The sequence below is a fragment of the Lithobates pipiens genome, unplaced genomic scaffold, assembly GCF_037356315.1.
Source record: "Lithobates pipiens isolate NorthernLeopardFrog02 unplaced genomic scaffold, aLitPip1_a1.2 Scaffold_18, whole genome shotgun sequence".
NCBI classification, from domain to species: domain Eukaryota; kingdom Metazoa; phylum Chordata; class Amphibia; order Anura; family Ranidae; genus Lithobates; species Lithobates pipiens.
Window position 1 is genome coordinate 499,691,628 of NW_027507758.1, and position 22,026 is coordinate 499,713,653.

Here is a 22,026-nt window from a genome sequence, read left to right on the forward strand (position 1 = left end):
CTGTACACAAAGTCGGGTCTGTAAATAGATGGTTTTATGAGTCTGTTGAGCAATTTAGGTGACCTGTCCAGAGCTCTCACCTCAACTCTTCTGAATGCCTTTGGGGTAAATTGACACGCCATTTATGAGACGGGTGTTAATGTCCAACATCAGTACCTAACCTTCCAAATTCTCTTTTGACTAAATGGGCACAAACTTCCTCATAGACACACTCCAGGATCTTTTAGTAAACCTTAACTGGAGATACCAATGGTTTTAAAATGGGATGGCCAAGAAGCTCATATAGGTTTTATGGTAAGGTGTCCACAGACTTTTACCATATAGCGTATGTATACATCCTTCCACATTTGGGTCACAATAGTGACATGATATCACTCTGTTTGGCAGAATTTCCAACAGGGGCCCATGGTAGATAAGTGACACAAATCTGGAATTTATTATCTGATGTACTAGTCACCCCTGATGATCTTGCAGAGACTTTATGGTGCCATGTAGAACAGCCACATGAGAAGAAGTATGGAGATTGATCACTGTGCAGCAAACAGTCAACATGCATGTTGGGTGAAGAGCCTGAGAGCTGACTTTTGAAGAATAACAGAATCTGCCTGTGTGAGTCCATGTGTACACATCCACTCCTCTACTTATCAGTGAGATAAAATGGTTGCCAATTATTTCCATGCTATTAATGTGCTAAATTTGCCTTTTTTCTGGGTCAGCACTGCACCTCTCACCTTTTACACATTTTTCCTGGAAACTCGCTAATCCCTTTTTGACCTCATTATAAAGCACCTGATAAGTTACCAGTCAAAGATTACTAGAGCCCTCCTTTCTCTGTGTGTACTTTCTAAACTGCCATTTTTAATGATGATTGCTAGGGAGGAAAACTGTAAAACAAGGCTGAAAACTGTTAAACACATTATAAAAAGGTGCTTTGAAATAAACGGTCCTTGTGTTGATAGTGTAAATTAAAGACCGCTCGCATAAGCTAACTTCAAAGAATACAAGGAGATCAGGAGGTGAGACAAGACCATGACACCCGTGAGAAAATATGAGACCACTTTAAGCTCTTTCAAGGGGAAAAAAAAACAGAAATCACAGACTGTAACATCTGTTTGTATTTTGAAACATGCACTGATGTAAGAGGACTTTAGATTTAATAAAAGGCTAAAAAATTATTCCGGGCTGTGAGTAGCTGGCTCTGCTGCAGACTTGGCTTTCCAAGGCAATAGAGGATCGAGGACCAGATTTAATACAGAGATGTGGCACTAGAACTGTATGCATGCAGGAATGCTGTCCTTGTGTGACTACTCCCTCAGGCTCTTCGGAATTTCAGTGGATAGTGGATACCTGCAGCTGTAAAAATTGGGTGCAGACCATATACAGGCTGCAATTTAATTGTCCTCTTCCTTGGCTCTTGATAATTAAATTTTGGATGATTTGGATTTCTCCAACATTAAATTCCTTCTTTTGAAGCAAACAAGAGAATGTATATCCTCCTATAATAAAGAAAGCTGGCTGTAAGAATGAAAGCCAAATTAATGGTGGTGGGAGAAGGAGAACCTGCAGAGATCTCTTACCTGGAGTTCCCATCAGGTGCGACTGTGAGTGATTCAGCCTTCAGCATATACCCACAAATTAAATATCATTCTTGGATGCACTAACCTTTAATCAGTAGGGAAATCAATCAGCAAACACCTTTTACCATCCTGGCTACAGTGACAGATAAACTACACTTTGCACACCATCATTGTTCTTTATGCTAAGGCTTTGTTTACATAGGCTTAAGACTGTAGATGCTAGCCTGAAGACCATCTTGTAAAGCAGCCATACCAAGCTTCAAGAAACTTTCCGGAGTCCTTTAGGGCTTGTTTATATAAGTGTATAAAGAGAGATCTGTGGTAGATCACTTTTCAGAGGGCATTTGACAGGTGGTTCAGAAGCATTATGTCACCTCCTCAATGCCTGTTTAACCCATAAAAAACAAGCACCACTGCATTGAACATGGTTGCAGGATGAACCCAGTTAGTTGAAGGAGAAGGATCATTTTTGTAATGCTGCGATGGAGAGCATTGTGGCCATGGAATGTGTACACTCCTTTAAGCTACCACTCCTAAACTGATGGGTGTGTTTTTACGGCCCCCCAAACACAAGTGTAAACTTATATGAAACAGTGGAATTTTAAATGAAGGTGGTCATATTATGTCTGCTGAGTAAGGATGAGCTCAGACGTGTTTGCATACTCTACTCGCTGAGCCCACCAGGAAGAGCTGGCGAGCGCTGCACTAATCACAGGCAGTTAGACATTGCCCCAATACGCGGCTGCAGAGATCGGGCAATGTCTCACTGCCTGTGATTAGCGCGGCGCTGCGCCGACTTCCTGGCGGGCTCTGCACGTGACGTATGCGAGCTCATCCCTACTGCTGAGGGTTAAACCCCATACACACTATTAGATTTTCTGCATATTTTTGTCTTCAGATTTACCAAAACCATGTAGTGCAAGGGCCTGCCTGATTGCATACAAATTGAAACTTATAAGGTTTGATCTCATATTATATGGTTTTGGTAAATCTGAAAACAAAACTCTGCAGAAAATCTAATAGTGTGCATGGGGCTTTAGCCTACACCTACTAAAAAAAGATTATTTCACTTTGGTGATTCATTTTATAGGAGTAATTGCATCTTACAACATTGTGTATTCAGCCTCAGAGGTATTCAGCTACAAAAATATGTGATAAGCTATATGTGATAAGCTATAGTTCCTATCTCATATCAACTGGAGAACATTGGGGGCCTCACTTACATGTTTGCATTAAAACAACCTAAATCCGTGTCCTTTCACTTGTTTATTGACAACCTTTAAATAATGAAGCATCACGAAATAGATTTATGCATGGCAAACCTAAAGCGGAGGTCCACCCTAAAGTGGACCTTCCACTCATTGGAATCCTCCCCCCCTCCAGCGCCACAATTGGCACCTTTCAGGGGGGAGGGGGGTGCAGGTACCTGTACAGTACAGGTATCTGCACCCACTTCCGGGATAGCTCTCTGCGGAAAGGGGCGTAGATCTACGCCCCTTTCCGAAAGTCCCCCGCTGCCTGCTGGGAAACACACAGATCCCAGAGGCAGCGGGCCCATCCTTATTGCGCAGCGCGACTCGCGCATGCGCAGTAGGGAACCGGGAAATGAAGCCGAAAGGCTCCACTTCCTGATTCCCATACCCAAGATGGCGGTGGCAGCACCTGAGAGACGATCGAGAGATCGGCTTCGGGTGCCAACATCGCGGGCATGCTGGGCAGGTAAGTGTCCTTATTTTAAAAGTCAGCAGCTGCTGTATTTGTAGCTGCTGGCTTTTAAAAAAAAAAAAACAACGGAACTCCTGGCGGACTCCCGCTTTAAAGCGGACCTTTATCCTAAATGTCATGTTGTGCTGCCCGTCCTTCTTTAACTTTTGGGTGGGGCCACTCGCCCTGTATGTGGGGGTACCTTTCATTGTGCTTGTGCTCTTCAATGCCTGGGACCAGGCAGGGACTGTGGTCGTGTGAAAGTCAAACATTATGGTGGTTCCCCAACTTAGAGATGAGCCTTGTCACTTTGTGCAGTAATACAAGTACAGAGTTCCTTTGAAAGGTTCTGTCCCGTGTTACTACACACTGTTACCTGATTATATATTTCATTTAGGGACACTGCGGTGCTCGTGTACTCTCCACCAGTCCATCATACCTCCATTACCTCTCACCCAGTAACAGAATGGGGTCCCACCATGCACCTAGTGTGGACCTCATGCGTGCACTTGTTATGTCCTTCTCTCCCATACTGTGTTGCAAGGTTAAGGGCCACTGTAACTTGGGTTCAGTCCTGGTTGTAACGGGAGACTGACAACTGGGGAGGGAACCAGATCACCCCCTTGCTACAGGAGGACTTGTCACCTATACCAGGTACCACGCAACTACATTGCTCCTCTTGCTAGATTTGCCAAGTAAACATTGGTAGTAGCTTTGCGTTAAGCTCCATATGAGCCTTACTGACCCAAGTTCTTTTGATATGCCAGAACCAGCATGCAATCCTTTGAATAACTTCAGATTGGGTTCAGAACAGTTAATGCAACTTTACTTAAAGCGGGATTCCACCCTAAAGTGGAACCTCCGCTGATCGGATCCCCCCCCCCTCCGGTGTCACAATTGACACCTTTCAGGGGGGAGGGGGGTGGAGATACCTTTCAAAGACAGGTATTTACACCCACTTCCGGGCATAGACTCCCGTGGGAGTCTACGCCATTTCCTGCCCTGCCGCGCTGTCTGCTGGGACACACACGGGTCCCAGTGACAGCGCGGAGATTTCCTATTGCGCGGCGCAACTCGCGCATGCGCAGTAGGGAACCGGAAAGTGAAGCCGATTCGCTTCACTTCCTGATTCCCTCACCTAGAATGGTGGCGGCAGCAGCCGAGGGCCGAGCGATCGATCGGCCTCGGCTGCCGGCATCGCTGGAACCCGGGACAGATGAGTGTCCATTTATTAAAAGTCAGCAGCTGTAGTATTTATAACTGCTGGCTTTTAATATTTTTTTTTTGGTGGAATCCCTCTTTAAAAGTTTTTTAGCATTACAGTTGAACATGAACAACATCCTCAACATGACCATAGCTAGCGATAGTTGGCTGTCCAGGCATACCCCCAAAAGGTGATAGTCAATTTTAGGTATTCTCCAAGTCCCCGCTGATCTCCGGGTTCCACTGTGCCTCCGAAAGACTGCAAGGCGCAACAGTCTTCTTCCAACACACTCACAGCATATACAGGTAAGAGTGGCAACGACTGGCCCACGGATCCCAGCCTTCCCCCCCTTTTATATCACAGGTGGGTTGGCTGCATCCAAAAAGCCTGGGAACAGCAGCAACACAAATAAACTCAGCAGCAACACTCAGTAGCAACCCGACGACACCCTTCGTCACTTACAGAGGAATTTTAGCTGCAAAGCAGTACTTCCACAATTCTCACCTAGGCAAGAATCTTTCCCCCTTCCCTGCGTGTGCACAGATATGAGGCAGAATTCAGGTCCCAAGAAAGCCTTAGAGAAAGTAGATTTACATCACTCTTGAAAAGATCACCAGATAAAGTCCTGTACTGCTGTCATAGCCGGGTGCCTGCCTGGTCCGCAATCCAAAATTCCATAAGATAAGAAGAAAGGTGGCGACACTTCCAGCATACAAGTATTCCAAATTTAAAATCCTGGACATGACATGCATTAACAGCTGTTGCTCCTAGAGCTGCTTTCATGCATGTCTTGTCCAGGATTTTAATATTTCTTCAATAAATTTGGAATACTTTTATTCTGGAATTGTCGCCACTTTTCTTCTTGTTCCAAGAAAGGCTTGCAGCACATTTTTGCATGCACTGGGTTTCCTGGGTGTCTGCGCACATGCTAAGACTGCCACCAAAACCTTCCCTGTCTTTGTGCATGCAAAGAAAATCACCTGCATGTGCACAAATGTGTTATTGGCTCGGCCAAGACCCGAAGGCCAGGCATAGACCATCAGCACGTCTGTGCATGCACCATAATGGTGGCACCCAAGGGGGGACTTCCACTTAGAAGGACTGAACTTTTTTTTGTTTTGTATAGACTTGGAAAAACAAAATTCTTCTGTCAAATTTTTATTGCTCTCCATAATTCTGTTATCTTAATTTCTGTCCTTCTGGCAACTTGTGGTTTTTTATTTAGTATCTTCCTACCAGCCTTTGCCAGCAAGATCCTGTGTGCAAACATCAGTAAATTATTACATCCCTAGCAAGAGGCCTAAAGAGTTATAATGAAGTTACACAGGACCTTTCAAAATGACAATATTCAAGAATACGTGCACATTTGCTGGTGGTATTATAAACAGAATTCTTTAGAATTAAGCTAGCCACACACTGTCAGTATTTTTTTTGGAATCGGAAAAAAAAACAAAAAAAAAAAACTGAAAGATTTCTCCGTCTACACAAACAAGATGAGTGGAGAAATCCCACCTGCCAACAGGACATTGTATTCTGACAGCAGCTCCCGTGTGGGGAGAAGCAGCACATTGATGAGTACATCTATCTGTCATTCAGCAAATATAACTGGCTTCTTGTGCTACTTTCCATGAAATTTGCATGTTCTTCCTGTGTTTGTGTGGATTTCCTCCCACACACCAAAGACATGCTGGTAGGTTATTTGGCTCCTGTCTAAATTTGCTCTAGTATGTGTATGTATGAATGTGAGATGGAACCTTAAATTGTAATAAAATTATTAAAACTTTCAGCCTCCTTAAAATGATGACCCATAAGTCTGTTAACAGTGGACAAAAATCCCAGAATAACTGAGAAGCTACTTTTCTGTTATAGGAAATATTGGTAGTGCCAAACATCTAATGTATAGGATCTGTTGACATCAGACATATGCCTTCAAATTTTCTATAGTCTTAAGAACTCGAAATTTTATCCTTATGTTCAACTCACTGCGTCTTTATATTGTGTAATGCTTACAATCACATGACATGCCCCCTCCCTCTCTTACAAAAGCAATATATATATATATATATATATATATATATATATATATGTATGTGTATATATATATATATATATATATATATATATATATATATATATATATATATATATATATATATATATATATACACACAGTGCCTTGAAATAGTATTCATCATACCCCTTGAAATTTCCACATTTTGTCCTGTTACAACCAAAAACGTAAATGTATTTTATAGTTTATTGGGGTTTTACGTGATAAACCAAAACAAAGTGGATCATAATTGTGAAGTGGAAGGAAAATGATAAATGATTTTCAATTTTATTTTTACAAATAAATATCTGAAAAGTGTGGTGTGCATTTGTATTCAGCCCCCTTTACTCTGATGCCCCTAGCTAAAATCTAGTGGAACCAATTGCCTTCAGATGCACCTAATCAGTAAATAGAGTCAACCTGTGTGTAATTTAATCTCAGTATCAATACAGCTGTTCTCTGAAGCCCTCAGAGGTTTGGTAGAGAACCTCAGTGAGCAAACAGCATCATGAAGGCCAAGTAACACACCAGACAGGTCAGGGATAAAGTTGTGAAAAAGTTTAAAGCAGGGTTAGGTTTAAAAAAAAATTCCCAAGCTTTGAACATCTCATGGAGCACTGTTCAATCCATCATTCGAAAATGGAAAGAGTATGGCACAACTGAAAACCTACCAAGACATGGCTGTCCACCTAAACTGACCGGGCAAGGAGATCATTAATCAGAGAAGCAGCCAATTGGCCCATGGTAACTCTGGAGGAGCTACAGAGATCCACAGCTCAGATGGAAGAATCTGTCCACAGGAGTCCTGCGATTCACAAATATGGCCTTTATGGAAGAGTGGTAAGAAGAAAGCCATTGTTGAAAGGAAGCCATGAGAAGTACCGTTTGCAGTTTGTGAGTAGCCATGTAGGGGACACAGAAAACACATAGAAGAAGGTGCTCTGGTCAGATGAGACCAAAATGTAAGTTATTGGCCTTAAATCAAAACACTATGTGTGGTGGAAAACTAACACTGCAAATCACCCTGAACACACCATCCACACTGGGAAACATGGTGGTGGCAGCATCATGTTGTGGGGATGCTTCTCTTCAGCAGGGACAAGGAAGCTGGTCAGAGTTGATGGGAAGATGAATGAAACCAAATACAGGGTAGTGTTAGAAAAAAACCTGTTATGCCACGTACACACGATCGGAAATTCTCGTCGGAAAAAGCTCTGATGGTTTTCTCGACAGAATTCCGCTCAAGCTGTCTTGCCTACACACGGTCACACCAAATTCCGATTGTTTAGAACGCGGTGGCATAAAACACATAAGACGGAACTATAAAAAGGAAGTTCAATAGCCAGTAGCCAATAGCTTCCGTCTCATAGTTGAATCTGAGAATGCGTGATTTTTGGCGTGTCGGAATTGCATACACATGATTGGAGTTCATGCATGTACACTGTGGTGTCAGGAATTAGCAATCTCATTAATTATTTTTCCTACAAACATTTGAACAACGTTTCCTTCCTTGGGACTTGAAATTGAACTAGACTGGCTCCTGTGACAGTAGATGGAACACTGATTGAAGCAGTGTTCCGCCTTTCACATGAGCCGATCTAAGGGAGCGGGACCTTGTTACAGCACTGCCGAACACAGACCCAGATCCATGACACAGAGCGGCAGATGCCGTTGTGTGTGTGATCCATCATCCATGGTGAGTCTGTATTGATGATGGGCACAGTGAGGCTGCATTTATGGGCACAGTGAGCTGCATTCATGAGCACAGTGAACTGCATTCATGGGCACAGTGAGCTGCATTAATGGGCTGTGAGGCTGCATTCATGGGCAGTGAGGCTGCATTAATGAGCACAGTGAGGCTGCATTCATGGGGACAGTGAGGCTGCATTCATGGTCACAGTGAGGCTGCATTTATGGCCACATTGAGCTGCAATGATAGGCAGTGAAGCTGCATTCGTGGGCACAGTGAGCTGCATTCATGGGAACAGTGGGCTACATTCACGGGCAGTGAGGTCGCATTCATGGGCACAGTGAGGATGCATTAATGGGCAGTGAGGCTGCATCCATGGGCACAGTGAGGCTGCATTCATGGGCAGTGAGGCTGCATTTATGGGCACAGTGAGCTGCATTGATAGGCAGTGAGGCTGCATTCAAGAGCACAGTGAACTGCATTCATAGGCACAGTGGGCTGCATTGATGGGCAGTGAGGCTGCATTCATGGGCACAGCAAGGCTGCATTCACAGGTAGTGAGGCTGCATCCATGGGCACAGTAATCTGCATTGATAGGCAGTGAGGCTGCATTCATGGGCACAGTGAGCTGCATTTATGGGCACAGTGAGGCTGTATTCATGGGAACAGTGAGTTGCATTCATGGGCAATGAGGCTGCATTTACGGGCAATGAGACTGCATTCATGGGCACACTGATGCTGCATTAATGGGCACAATGAGGCTGCATTAATGGGCACAGTGAGGCTGCATTTATGGGCAGGATGAGAATGCATTGATGGGCACAGTGAGATTGCATTCATGGACAATGAGGCTGCATTCATGGGCATAGTAAAGCTGCATATATGGGCACAGTGAGGCTGCATTCATGGGCACAGTGAGGCTGCATTGATGGGCACAGCGAGGTTGCAACGATGGGCACAGTGAGGCTGCATTCATGGGCGCCGTAAAGCTGCATTTGATGGGCACAGTTAGGCTGCACGGATGAGCACTGATGAGGCTGCACTGTTGGGTACTGATATGCTTTATGTTAATATTGTTAAAGTTAATATTTCTTTTTGTAACTTGATTCTGCATAAAACATTTAACAGTGTAATTTCATGAGATAATTTACGAGGGCATGTTTAGGGGCAGACTTAGGGACAAGGCAGGGGAGGGGTTGGGTGGGGCAACTGGTGGCGAGTAACTCTTAAGGCCTGGCTAGTGGCTCAGGACTTAAAATTTTGAGCCCTGTGCTAAGCTATTGTTAGACTTGCCAGGCTTCACAAGTTTTTTGCATGATTGCAGCAAGACCGCATTGCATGACTCCGGGTTAACTTTCTTTGCAAACATTCTGCAAGTCTACTGCAAGTTCTGGTTCAGTTATGTTGTGCAATAGTCATCCCATCACAGGGGTCACTGTGGCTGACTTTTCATGCTGTAGGCTTGTAGAGTTCTTGCTGTAGACTCACCACTGCAACTTTTCTCTTGCTAGAGACTTGCCGCACAAATTTGCTACAAATTGGAAAAGTGTCAACTAGAACTTGTGCTTCAAGTGCTCTGCAAGTGTATAACTTGTCAGTGAAAATGTGCAGCAAGTTAACAAACTGACAATTCAACACTGCCACAAATTTGTGGCATGTTATCCTTGCTATTTGAGGACCCTCATGGCAGGATCATCAGGAATTATTTTACTGAAATCTGTATATTAAAAAAATAAATACTAATGAAATTGACATGTTAAAGCTTATATGACATTTGAGTGATTGGGTGTACATATACAGTACTTAAAAATATTGAAAAAAGAATACCTCCAACTTGACTTTACTGTCAGTACAAGGAATAATTAGGCCTTTTAATGCTTTTGCCAGTTTTCCAATATTAGCTTTTGATAAAACCAAGAGGTTCTATTTTTACTGACAGCAAACAGCTTGTAGTAGCAAAAATAGAATAGTGAAAAATGGAAGTGGTAAGAAAACAGAAGGAAACTCACAAATATAATTAAGCCATAGACAGGTAAAGTAACTCACAAGCTTAAGTGAAATTTTAGCATAATCAGAGCATGTGCAGCTGATCTCTGACAAGCCCCTGTCAAAGTACTTGTTATGCATGAGTTTGCTTGGGTAATGCAAGCCTGTAATGCTCATTTTTTTTTAATGGGCTGACCAGTGACGGCTGGGCTGGTGGTACAACACTAACACCCCCAGCAAACCCCCCCTTCAAACCCCCCCTCCCCCACCCACAGTGGCGGGCTCCGGTGTCCTCCAGCGTGAGGCGGGCAGATGTCCCAGCTTTTGCCATGACTGGGATAACCCTGGCCTAGTCTCCTGAATAGGGATGAGCCGAACACCCCCTGGTTTGGTTCGCACCAGAACTTTCGAACGGACCCCAAATTCGAACGAACTTTAGAACCCCATTGAAGTCTATGGGACTCGAACATTCGAAATTAAAAGTGCTAATTTTAACGGCTAATATGCAAGATACTGTCCTAAAAAGGGTTTGGGGACCTGGCTCCTGCCCCGGGGGACATGGGTCAATGACTAAAATGTTTTTAAAAATGGCCGTTTTGGCGGGAGCACTGATTTTAATGATGATTAAAGTGAAAAAAAAGTGAAATATTCCTTTGAATATGGTGTCTGGGGGGTGTCTGTAGTATGCCTGTGAAGTGCCACGTGTTTCCCGTGTTTAGAACAGTCCCTGCACAAAATGACATTAAACGGAAATAACATAATTGAAAACTGCTTGCGGTTTTAATGTTATATCTGGTTCCTGCAATATGGTTGAAAACCATTGAGAAAAATGGCATGGGAAGCCCTCCCTGCCCATTACCAGCCCCTTTGGGTCTTGTACGCATATCAAGGGGAACCCTGTACCCATATTAAAAAAAGGAAATGCGTGTGGCCCCCAGGCCCTATATACTCAGAACAGCAGTATACAGGTGGTGCAAACAAGACAGGGACTGTGTAGGTTTGTTGTGTTAAGTTGAATCTGTTTGTAATTTTCAACTGGTACATTTTTAAAGTGTAGCTCCAGTCAAAAAAAATATTTTTAAGCTTTTTGGAAAACATAGGGAAGGGTTATCACCCCTGTATAATTTGTTTTGTCGTCCATCTTTTTTCATCTCACTTGCTGTTGTCTCCCGTTTGCAAGTAGGAGATGTTTGTAAGTTGGATGTTTGAAAGTAGGGGCCTGCCCTATATGCTCTGCAGAAATGGCGGAACAAGGTGTTGGTTTTGCCACAACATTGTAAGCCCTCAAAGTGACTCTTGCTGGGCGCTGGAGCGCCATGCTGTGAACGATTATATCAAGAATTGTAATTACATGCCATTGTTGAACAGTGGTAGAAAATTGACCTTTGGTGGTTGTGGTGCTGGTGCCACAACACTATAAGTCCTCACAGTTACTCTGGGTGGGCACAGGAACGGGCCCTCCTGTGAAATATTATATCAAGAATTGTAATTACATGTCCCTGTTAAACAGGGGCAGAAAAATTGGGCCTTAGGCACTGGTGCTGGTGCCACGACACTGCAACCTCTCCCATATACTCTAGTTTTATTGCAGGAATTAGCCCTGCTGCAAAGCATTGCATCAAAAATTGTACTTAAACGCCCCTGTTAAACAGGGGCAGAAAAATTGGGCTGATGGCACTGGTGCTGGTGCCACCACACTGCAACCTCTCCCATATACTCTAGTTTTATTGCAGGAATTAGCCCTGCTGCAAAGCATTGCATCAAAAATTGTACTTAAACACCCCTGTTAAACAGGGGCAGAAAAATTGGGCCTTAGGCACTGGTGCTGGTGCCACGACACTGCAACCTCTCCCATATACTCTAGTTTTATTGCAGGAATTAGTCCTGCTGCAAAGCATTGCATCAAAAATTGTACTTAAATGCCCCTGTTAAACAGGGGCAGAAAAATTGGGCTGATGGCACTGGTGCTGGTGCCACGACACTGCAACCTCTCCCATATACTCTAGTTTTATTGCAGGAATTAGCCCTGCTGCAAAGCATTGCATCAATAATTGTACTTAAACGCCCCTGTTAAACAGGGGCAGAAAAATTGGGCTGATGGCATCACCCAGAACCAGAAATGTTCTTCCAACATATCAGCGAAGGAGGAAGAGGATAGACAATCAACATAACAGGACAGTCACTCAGCATCAGCATAGGCACTCTTGAAGGGATGTGATATTTCCAAAAAAATTATTCGGTTACATCAGCTTCAGGTGCTTGGTAGCTGTGGGTGATCCAAGACTGATTCATCTTGATGAAGGTCAGTCGATCAACTGATTCGGTGGACAGGCGCACCCTGTGATCGGTAACAAAGCCACCAGCAGCACTGAAGGTAGCATAATTGCATACTGTGCAAGCTCTGGCCAGTGATCCATCCTCAAGACCCAGTAAGCCAGAGGATTTTCGGTGGGAAAGGTGTCCAAGTCTGACCTTGCCCCTAGGTATTCCTGCACCATGTAAATCAGACGCTGGCGATGGTTGCTGGAACCGATCATACCTTGGCGCTGCGGACTAAAAAATTGTCTGAAAGCATCAGTCAGATGGCTACCTTCTCCACCTCTCCCGTTTGCAAGTAGGAGATGTTTGTAAGTTGGATGTTTGAAAGTAGGGGCCTGCCCTATATGCTCTGCAGAAATGGCGGAACAAGGTGTTGGTTTTGCCACAACATTGTAAGCCCTCAAAGTGACTCTTGCTGGGCGCTGGAGCGCCATGCTGTGAACGATTATATCAAGAATTGTAATTACATGCCATTGTTGAACAGTGGTAGAAAATTGACCTTTGGTGGTTGTGGTGCTGGTGCCACAACACTATAAGTCCTCACAGTTACTCTGGGTGGGCACAGGAACGGGCCCTCCTGTGAAATATTATATCAAGAATTGTAATTACATGTCCCTGTTAAACAGGGGCAGAAAAATTGGGCCTTAGGCACTGGTGCTGGTGCCACGACACTGCAACCTCTCCCATATACTCTAGTTTTATTGCAGGAATTAGCCCTGCTGCAAAGCATTGCATCAAAAATTGTACTTAAACGCCCCTGTTAAACAGGGGCAGAAAAATTGGGCTGATGGCACTGGTGCTGGTGCCACCACACTGCAACCTCTCCCATATACTCTAGTTTTATTGCAGGAATTAGCCCTGCTGCAAAGCATTGCATCAAAAATTGTACTTAAACACCCCTGTTAAACAGGGGCAGAAAAATTGGGCCTTAGGCACTGGTGCTGGTGCCACGACACTGCAACCTCTCCCATATACTCTAGTTTTATTGCAGGAATTAGTCCTGCTGCAAAGCATTGCATCAAAAATTGTACTTAAATGCCCCTGTTAAACAGGGGCAGAAAAATTGGGCTGATGGCACTGGTGCTGGTGCCACGACACTGCAACCTCTCCCATATACTCTAGTTTTATTGCAGGAATTAGCCCTGCTGCAAAGCATTGCATCAATAATTGTACTTAAACGCCCCTGTTAAACAGGGGCAGAAAAATTGGGCTGATGGCATCACCCAGAACCAGAAATGTTCTTCCAACATATCAGTGAAGGAGGAAGAGGATAGACAATCAACATAACAGGACAGTCACTCAGCATCAGCATAGGCACTCTTGAAGGGATGTGATATTTCCAAAAAAATTATTCGGTTACATCAGCTTCAGGTGCTTGGTAGCTGTGGGTGATCCAAGACTGATTCATCTTGATGAAGGTCAGTCGATCAACTGATTCGGTGGACAGGCGCACCCTGTGATCGGTAACAAAGCCACCAGCAGCACTGAAGGTAGCATAATTGCATACTGTGCAAGCTCTGGCCAGTGATCCATCCTCAAGACCCAGTAAGCCAGAGGATTTTCGGTGGGAAAGGTGTCCAAGTCTGACCTTGCCCCTAGGTATTCCTGCACCATGTAAATCAGACGCTGGCGATGGTTGCTGGAACCGATCATACCTTGGCGCTGCGGACTAAAAAATTGTCTGAAAGCATCAGTCAGATGGCTACCTTCTCCACCGCTCCTTCTGACCAATTCCTCAGCAACACGTTGTCCAGGACCAGGAGTTTGTAACCTCCCAGTCTCTGGGAACGCGTTGCACAGACCTTTCTGCAAGGCCTCCCGGAGATGTCTCATCCTCTGCTCCCTCTGCGATGGCAAGATAAGGTCGGCAACCTTACCCTTGTACCGTGGATCAAGGAGAGTGGCCAGCCAGTAATGGTCCCTGTCCTTGATCCAAAGAATACGAGGATCCTTCCGCAGGCTTTGCAGGATCAGGGAGGCCATGCAGCGTAGGTTAGCTGAGGCATTCGGTCCGGAGTCCTCTGGGTCACTAAGGGCAACATGATCCACAGCTACCTCCTCCCAGCCACGTACAAGTCCACGTGTTTCTTGGGACTGTAAATCATCCCTACAAGACTGCTGCTGCTGATGCTGAGTGCCAGCCTCCACCTCCATGCTGACACAATCATCCTCCTCCTCCTCTTCCTCCTCCTCATCCTCTTCCTGTGTGATGGGTGGCACAGCAGGAACACTGTCTGGATAAAGGGGGCATTGAGAGGCAAGGAAGTCCTCCTCTTCCTGCCTCTGTTCTGCCTCAAGTGCCCTGTCCATTATTCCACGCAGCGTATGCTCCAAGAGGTGGACAAGAGGTACAGTGTCACTGATGCATGCACTGTCACTGCTCACCATCCTTGTGGCCTCCTCAAACGGTTACAGGACAGTGCATGCATCCCTGATCATGCCCCACTGGCGTGGTGAGAAAAAACCGAGCTCCCCTGACCCTGTCCTGGTGCCGTAGTCGCACAGGTACTCATTGATGGCCCTCTGCTGCGTGTGCAGCCGCTGCAGCATGGCCAACGTTGAGTTCCACCTGGTGGGCATGTCACATATAAGGCGGTTCTTGGGCAGGTTCAACTCCTTTTGGAGCTCAGCCAGCCGAGCACAGGCATTAAATGATCGGTGGAAATGTACACAGACTTTCCTGGCCTGCTTCAGTACATCCTGTAAGCCGGGGTACCTGCCCAAGAACCACTGCACCACCAGGTTAAGGACGTGAGCTACACAGGGCACATGAGTCAGTTGTCCCTGTCGGAGGGCGGAGAGGAGGTTGGTGCCATTGTCGCAAACCACCATTCCTGGCTTAAGCTGGCGTGGCATCAACCACCTCTCGGCCTGCCCCTGCAGAGCTGACAAAACATCCGCCCCAGTGTGGCTCCTTTCCCCCAAACAAACCAGCGCAAGCACGGCATGGCATAGTTTTGCCTGCGTACTTGCGTAGCCCCTGGAACGCCTACGGAGCACCGCTGGTTCTGAGGACAGAGTACTGGAAGAGGCCATGGAGGAAGAAGAAGAGGAGGGGGTGGAGGAGAGAGGTGTGTCACAACCAATAGTAGCATTTTGGAGGCGTGGTGGCGGAACAACCTCCAACACTACTGCACCTTGTCCTGCATCCTTCCCAGCTGCCAGAAGAGTGACCCAATGGGCCGTGAAAGACAGGTAACGTCCCTGTCCATGCCTGCTGGACCATGAGTCAGCGGTAATATGCACCATACCACTGACCGCCCTGTCCAGCGAGGCAAGGACATTGCCTTCCACATGCCGGTAGAGAGCCAGAATCTCCTTCCGTGAGAAAAAGTGGCGTTTGGGGACCTGCCACTGAGGAACCGCACATTGTACAAACTCACGGAAGGGGGCCGAGTCTACCAACTGAAAAGGCAGCAGTTGAAGTGCTAGCAATTTAGCCAAGCTAGCATTCAACCGCTGGGCATGTGGATGGCTGGGAGTGAACTTCTTTTGCCGGTCCAGCAGCTGGGGCAAGGACATTTGCCTGCTATAATCGGACGTGGGTGTACTGCTAGCAGAGTGCCCGGAAGCACTTGGCTGTGACACACCTAATTCTACACCTTCATTCCTCTCAGAGCAGGTTTCAGAGAGGAATGAAGGTCTAGTGGAGTTGGAGATGCCAGCTGATGAGGAGCAAGGAGAGGTCCGCTTTGTTCTTTGGTGTGGGTCTTTGAGGTATGCTTGCCAACGAGCTGCATGGCAGGTCAACATATGTCTGGTCAAGCATGTGGTGCCCAAGCGGCTGATGTTTTGGCCACGCAAGATATGCTTGAGACATATGTTGCAAATAGCAGCGGTGCGATCTGATGCACTCATCTCAAAAAAGGCCCACACCAAAGAACTTTTAGAATAACGCGCAGAGGCAGCGCCCTGCACAGACGGAGCTCTGCGGTGTGATTCAGTTGGTGTGCTGCCCCTAAGCTGGCCCCCGGAGGGCATCCTGCCTCGTTGGACATGTGCCTCCTCCTCCTCCTCCTCCTCTCTCCTACCAGGCACCCACGTGGAGTCAGTGCCCTCATCATCCCCTCCCTCTTCATCGCTGTAGCAAACCTGGCAGTATGCTGCAGCTTGTGGAACATGACTGCCAGATTGCTGTCCTTCTTGAGCATCCCCTCTCTCTGCGCTCACGCTACTGCCTTCCTCTAGCTGAGTGTCGTCATCAGAGCCCACAAAACACTGGGCATCCTCCTGGAGCATGTACCCAACACTGTGCTCAAAGAGTTCAGGAGACTCCTCAGGAGGACGTGGTGGGTCTAGGGAAGGAGTCACTGATGATGACATTGAGAGGAGAGAAGACGATGCGTTGGCAGCTGCTTTGCTAGTACCCTGAGACTGGGTGAGAGAGGATGAGGAGGATGAAGAGGACTTGGTCATCCACTCTACCAAGTTGTTGGCATGTTGCGGTTCAACATGTCCAGCTGCCGAAAAGAGGGACAAGCGTGTCCCATGGCCACGTGCTGATGACAATGCACCGCGTCCACGACCAGCACTGTTGTCTCTAGACACAGAGCCTGCTTGCCCTCTTTTATCGGCTCGCGCCTGTCTGCCTCTCCTTGCTGGCCTTCCAGACATGGTAATGGCATGATGGGAGTTGGGTAAAACAGCAGTGTAATGGAGTCACACAACACCCACTAAGCCCTGCAGATGGCTCTATTAGAGAACAGCAATAAACGGTAGATACAGGTGTATATTGTGCTGGAGTCACACAACACCCACTAACTCCTGCAGATGCCTTTATTATAGAACACCAGAGATAAAGGGGTATACTGTAATTGAGTCACACAACACCCACTAAGCCCTGCAGATGCCTCTATTAGAGAACAGCAATTAAGGGTAGATACAGGTGTATATTGTGCTGGAGGCACAAAAAACCCTCTAACTCCTGCAGATGCCTTTATTATAGAACACCAGAGATAAAGGGGTATATACAGATGTATACTGTGCTGTGCTGGAGGCACACACAACTTCCAATAACTCCTGCAGATGGCAAGTGGGCTCAAATAGAGAAGAGCTATGTAGGTGGATATAGCGGTGTGTACTGGGTACAGAGCACACAGACAGCACGCACAAGCTCCTAACACTACTGACTGCAAGCTCTATTATAAAAGATAGATCACTAGCTATATAGGTGAGGTGAATATAGCGGTGTATACTGCGGTCAGGGCAAGAAGACAACAACCACTACAGAAGAGCAAGATCGAAAATCGGCCGATAACGATCGGTGTGTACTGTGTTGAAGGTACACAGAACACCCACTAACTGCTTCAGACGCCAACACACTACACTAGGCCGCCGAGCTGCCGGCCTTATATAGTGTGGGGCGTGTACTACACAGCCTGAGCTATGATTGGCCACAGGCATCCTGCCTGTGGCCAATCATGGCTCTCCTCGCTGCTGGCGTTGTGATTGGCCAAGCATGCGGGGTCACAGTGCATGCTTGGCCAATCATGAGCCAGCAATGCACTGCGATGACGCAGTGCATTGTGGGCCATGAGCACCACACGAATTTGGCGCGAACGGCCCATAACGTTCGGAAATTCGCCGAGCAGGCGAACAGCCGATGTTCGAGTCAAACGTATGTTCGACTCGAACACGAAGCTCATCCCTACTCCTGAAGATTGTAGAGAGCTCTTCTAAGGATCCAAGACACAGACAGACAATCCAAGTACAGAAACTGACTCATACTGCCGGCAGCTACACAGTATTCAGGAAACAGTGAATATCAGCCTTCTGGACCTACACACTTCCTTTTGAATCTTTTGGGAGAGCTTTTCCTTTGTACAATCAGGACTATACTTCTGCTAAGGTGTCTCTATTTAGTACCGGTTTACCTTCACTTTAAAGGGGGTGCTTTCACCCTGAAGGAATAGTTCAGATTTAGTGCCCTTTATTGCAAGTTGTTAAAGTTTATTGGAGTATCCCTAGGCTCACACTCGCCCTATCCCAGTTCTTTAACAAAGATAAAAAACACAAAAAAGACACAGCCTGATCTCTGACTTGAGCGATTGGGAAATACCATGTGCTTGGCGGCTGTGTGCCTATCAGAGAATAGATGCTGAGAGAATGTTGTTGCGCCTAGTACCCTTAGTAGTGTCAATAAAAATTGTGTTAAATTATAAAGTGCAAACAAAATCTGAAACCTTCCTCCTTAGTGTACTTGGTAAATAATATAAGAGAATACACAAATATAAGTGAAAATGTGAAACAAAATGTGTACTTTAAAAAAAAAGGCAACAAAATAGCATAATCGCAAAATCACAATCTCACAATAAAATCACATAAAACCGAAAAAGTCCTTAAAAGTGCAACATGTGTATACCCCTGATGAAGTCACGTGACTTTGATGACACGTGGAGGGTAGAGTCACGTGGCACTGTTGCACACAGGAAATGAGGTGGGAGCTTTTGTATCCAACTGACCACTCAATAAATCCCTGTTTTGAAATTACTACACCATGAGGATCCTTTTTTTTGCATGAATCTTTATATGGAGGAAAAACTGCAGTTTTAAAGGGTCACACACCCCACTAAAGAAAGGGTATCTGGATATACAGTGGAACAAACAAAGAGGAGGAGGACGTCAGAGGAGCCCACCGTGCATACCCCAGCATATAGGGGAAGGTGAAATGTGACTTAGTAAGAGAGGTCAAACTTAGAGGTGAGCGCATTCGATGAGAGGTAGTGGGGATCACTGAAGCACCAGCACTTTTTGATGGCACAAAATTATTATTTATATGGACTCACTGATAACCTGCTTATATATGTTGCGCTTTTAAGGATTTTTCAGTTTATGCGATTTATACTACAATATTGTGTTTTTGCTAATATGACATTTTGTTGCAATTTTTTTCACATTACACATTGTGTTTCACATTTATTTGCACTGTGTAGTATATTTAGGAACCAATGTTTGATTTTATGCAATTGATATAGCTATATATGATCCACCAATACCATTCACTAAGGACACTAAGGAGGGAGATTTCACATTTTGTTTGCACTTACATTTCGTAATGTTGTACTTTTAAGGACTTTTTCAGTTTTATGCAATTTTACTGTGAAATTGTGATTTTGAAATTTTGTTGCGATTTTTTTCAAAGTACACATTTTGTTTCACATTTTCATTTATATTTGTGTATTCACTTATATTATTTACCAAGGACACTAAGGGCCGGTTCACACAGGGGGCGATGCGAGGCGACACCGACTTGCCTCGCCGCGACCTGCCGCGACCTCAGCGGCGATTTGCAAATGACTTCTGTATAGAAGTCAATGCAAGTCGCCCCGAGGTCGCCCAAAAGTAGTACAGGAACCTTTTTTCTGAGTCGGAGCGACTCGAGTCGCTCCTCTCAGAACGGTTCCATTGTACAGAACGGGGGCGACTTGTCAGATCGCGGCGAGGCAAGTCGTGTCGCCTCGCATCGCCCGCAGTGTGAACCGGCCCTAAGGAGGAAGGTTTCAGATTTTGTTTGCACTTTATAATTTAACACAATTTTATTGACACTACTAAGGGCACTAGGTGTAACGACATTATCTGCTTTATATTGTGGGGAGACAATTAGGTTGTATGTAGCCAGCCATCACAAGACAAGCCATATATAAATAGCTAAAGGTAGTGCGGGATATCCTTCACATTTTTTATCAGGTAGTAGAACCTGGGACCAAACAGCCAGACCAGTCTTGGCTCTGCACTACATATATACAACATTTGGGCTGCTAATTAGTATAAACTGCAGTGCCTACCTTCCATGCACCATTGGGCTTTGCAATATGACCCGTTTAAGTTTAGTCCTTATTTTTCTTGATAATGCAAAGAGTGCAATTTAAATTTATTTGTGAAATGTAAATTGCAGGTAGATTGAGAGATTGCCAAAGGGAATTTAAAATTCAAGGATGATGTAGTAGTGATATTTTGCTATAATTTCACAACAGAACTTTGGTAGAATTTTCAAGGCGTTTATCCCTTCAAATAAAGACCAAGAGGACTACGTGAAGGTCAGCTCGGCTCTAACTATGAACAAGTTGCGTTCTATTTTTATTACTGCAACCTAACTGCAGATCTGACCTTGAAACCAGTTTCTATGTTCGAGGGATAATTCATGAAGACAGTTGCACAGATAGTGCAGAATAATTGCTTGTGAAGTTAATTAAAGCAGAACTCCAGGCTAGAAACAAAGTTAGGGCTAGTCTATCATAGAAGCCAGTCCAGGAGGCGGGACTTTGTAGTAAAGAGGCCGCGAGTAAACAGGAGATTATCGCTGTATGTAATCTGATGGCACTCGTCCCACCCCCCTCCTTGTCCCCTCTGAGGCAGCAGTAATCTGAGTTAAGTCTGCAGATGGGCATTGATCAGGCTGCATTCAAGGCAATGGTGAGGCTGCATATGGGCATTGATCAGTCTGAATGGATGGCGATGGTGAGGTTGCAGATGGGCACTGATCAAGCTGCATTGATGGGCAATTGTGAGGCTGTAGATGGGCATTGATCAAGCTGCATTGATGGGCAATTGTGAGGCTGCAGATGGACATTGATCAGGCTGCAGATGGGCAATGGTGAGACTGTAGATGGGCAATGGTGAGGCTGCATTGAAGGGCACTGACCCTTATTTTGCTTCAAAGTTCTTTATTTAAAATTTTAGTTTTTTTTCCCTGAAACTTCCCTCCTAAAATTAGGGTGCCTGTTATACACCTGTGCATGTTATATGCCGATAAATATGGTAATCAGGGGTTGCTGCAGTCCAACAGGCTTTGTCTATAACAAAAATATGTCATTTTTGGTGAAATAATTCTTTAAAACGTACCCTGGACCTGTCTAAGGGAATGTTCTGCAGTTATATGAAGGAAATTGTGCTACAAATACAAAAATCAGTTTGTTGCAATTACATGCAAACACTCATATATACTGCCAAACTGCACTTTGTGCTGTTAACCAGAACATACCTTTCATACCTGGTCTAAACAGACATTAATGTTGTTCAGCTTTCACTAAGATCTGCTTACTTGCAAACTTAGAGGTGTCCTTGAGATTCCATTTTGCAACATTCCTTAATTTCACTCCGCCATAAAACTATGCAGGTGTCAAAATCAACACATAGCTAGCTGAGTGTCAATGAAAAGGAAAAGGGATATGACACATTCACTTGTAAGGGCACCTATTTTCCTTAAAGAGATATTTCTAAACCTGTGTTTGTAAAGGCAATTTTAATATTTCTCTTTCTATTATACCTTTCTCCTATGCAAATATGCATTAGCACACTTCGTGATGTACAAATAGCTTACTGATTTACACAAAGCTTTTGGAGAACAATATGCTGTATTGTGAGCAGCTCATCAGTTACTATTCAAAGGAGATCACAATATATTGTAAATAATAATTTGAATGAACACACAAATTAGTTCCCTAGGATTCATCTTTTAGTTATCAGAATAGGGGAACCTGGTCAATTTTCTTTTTTT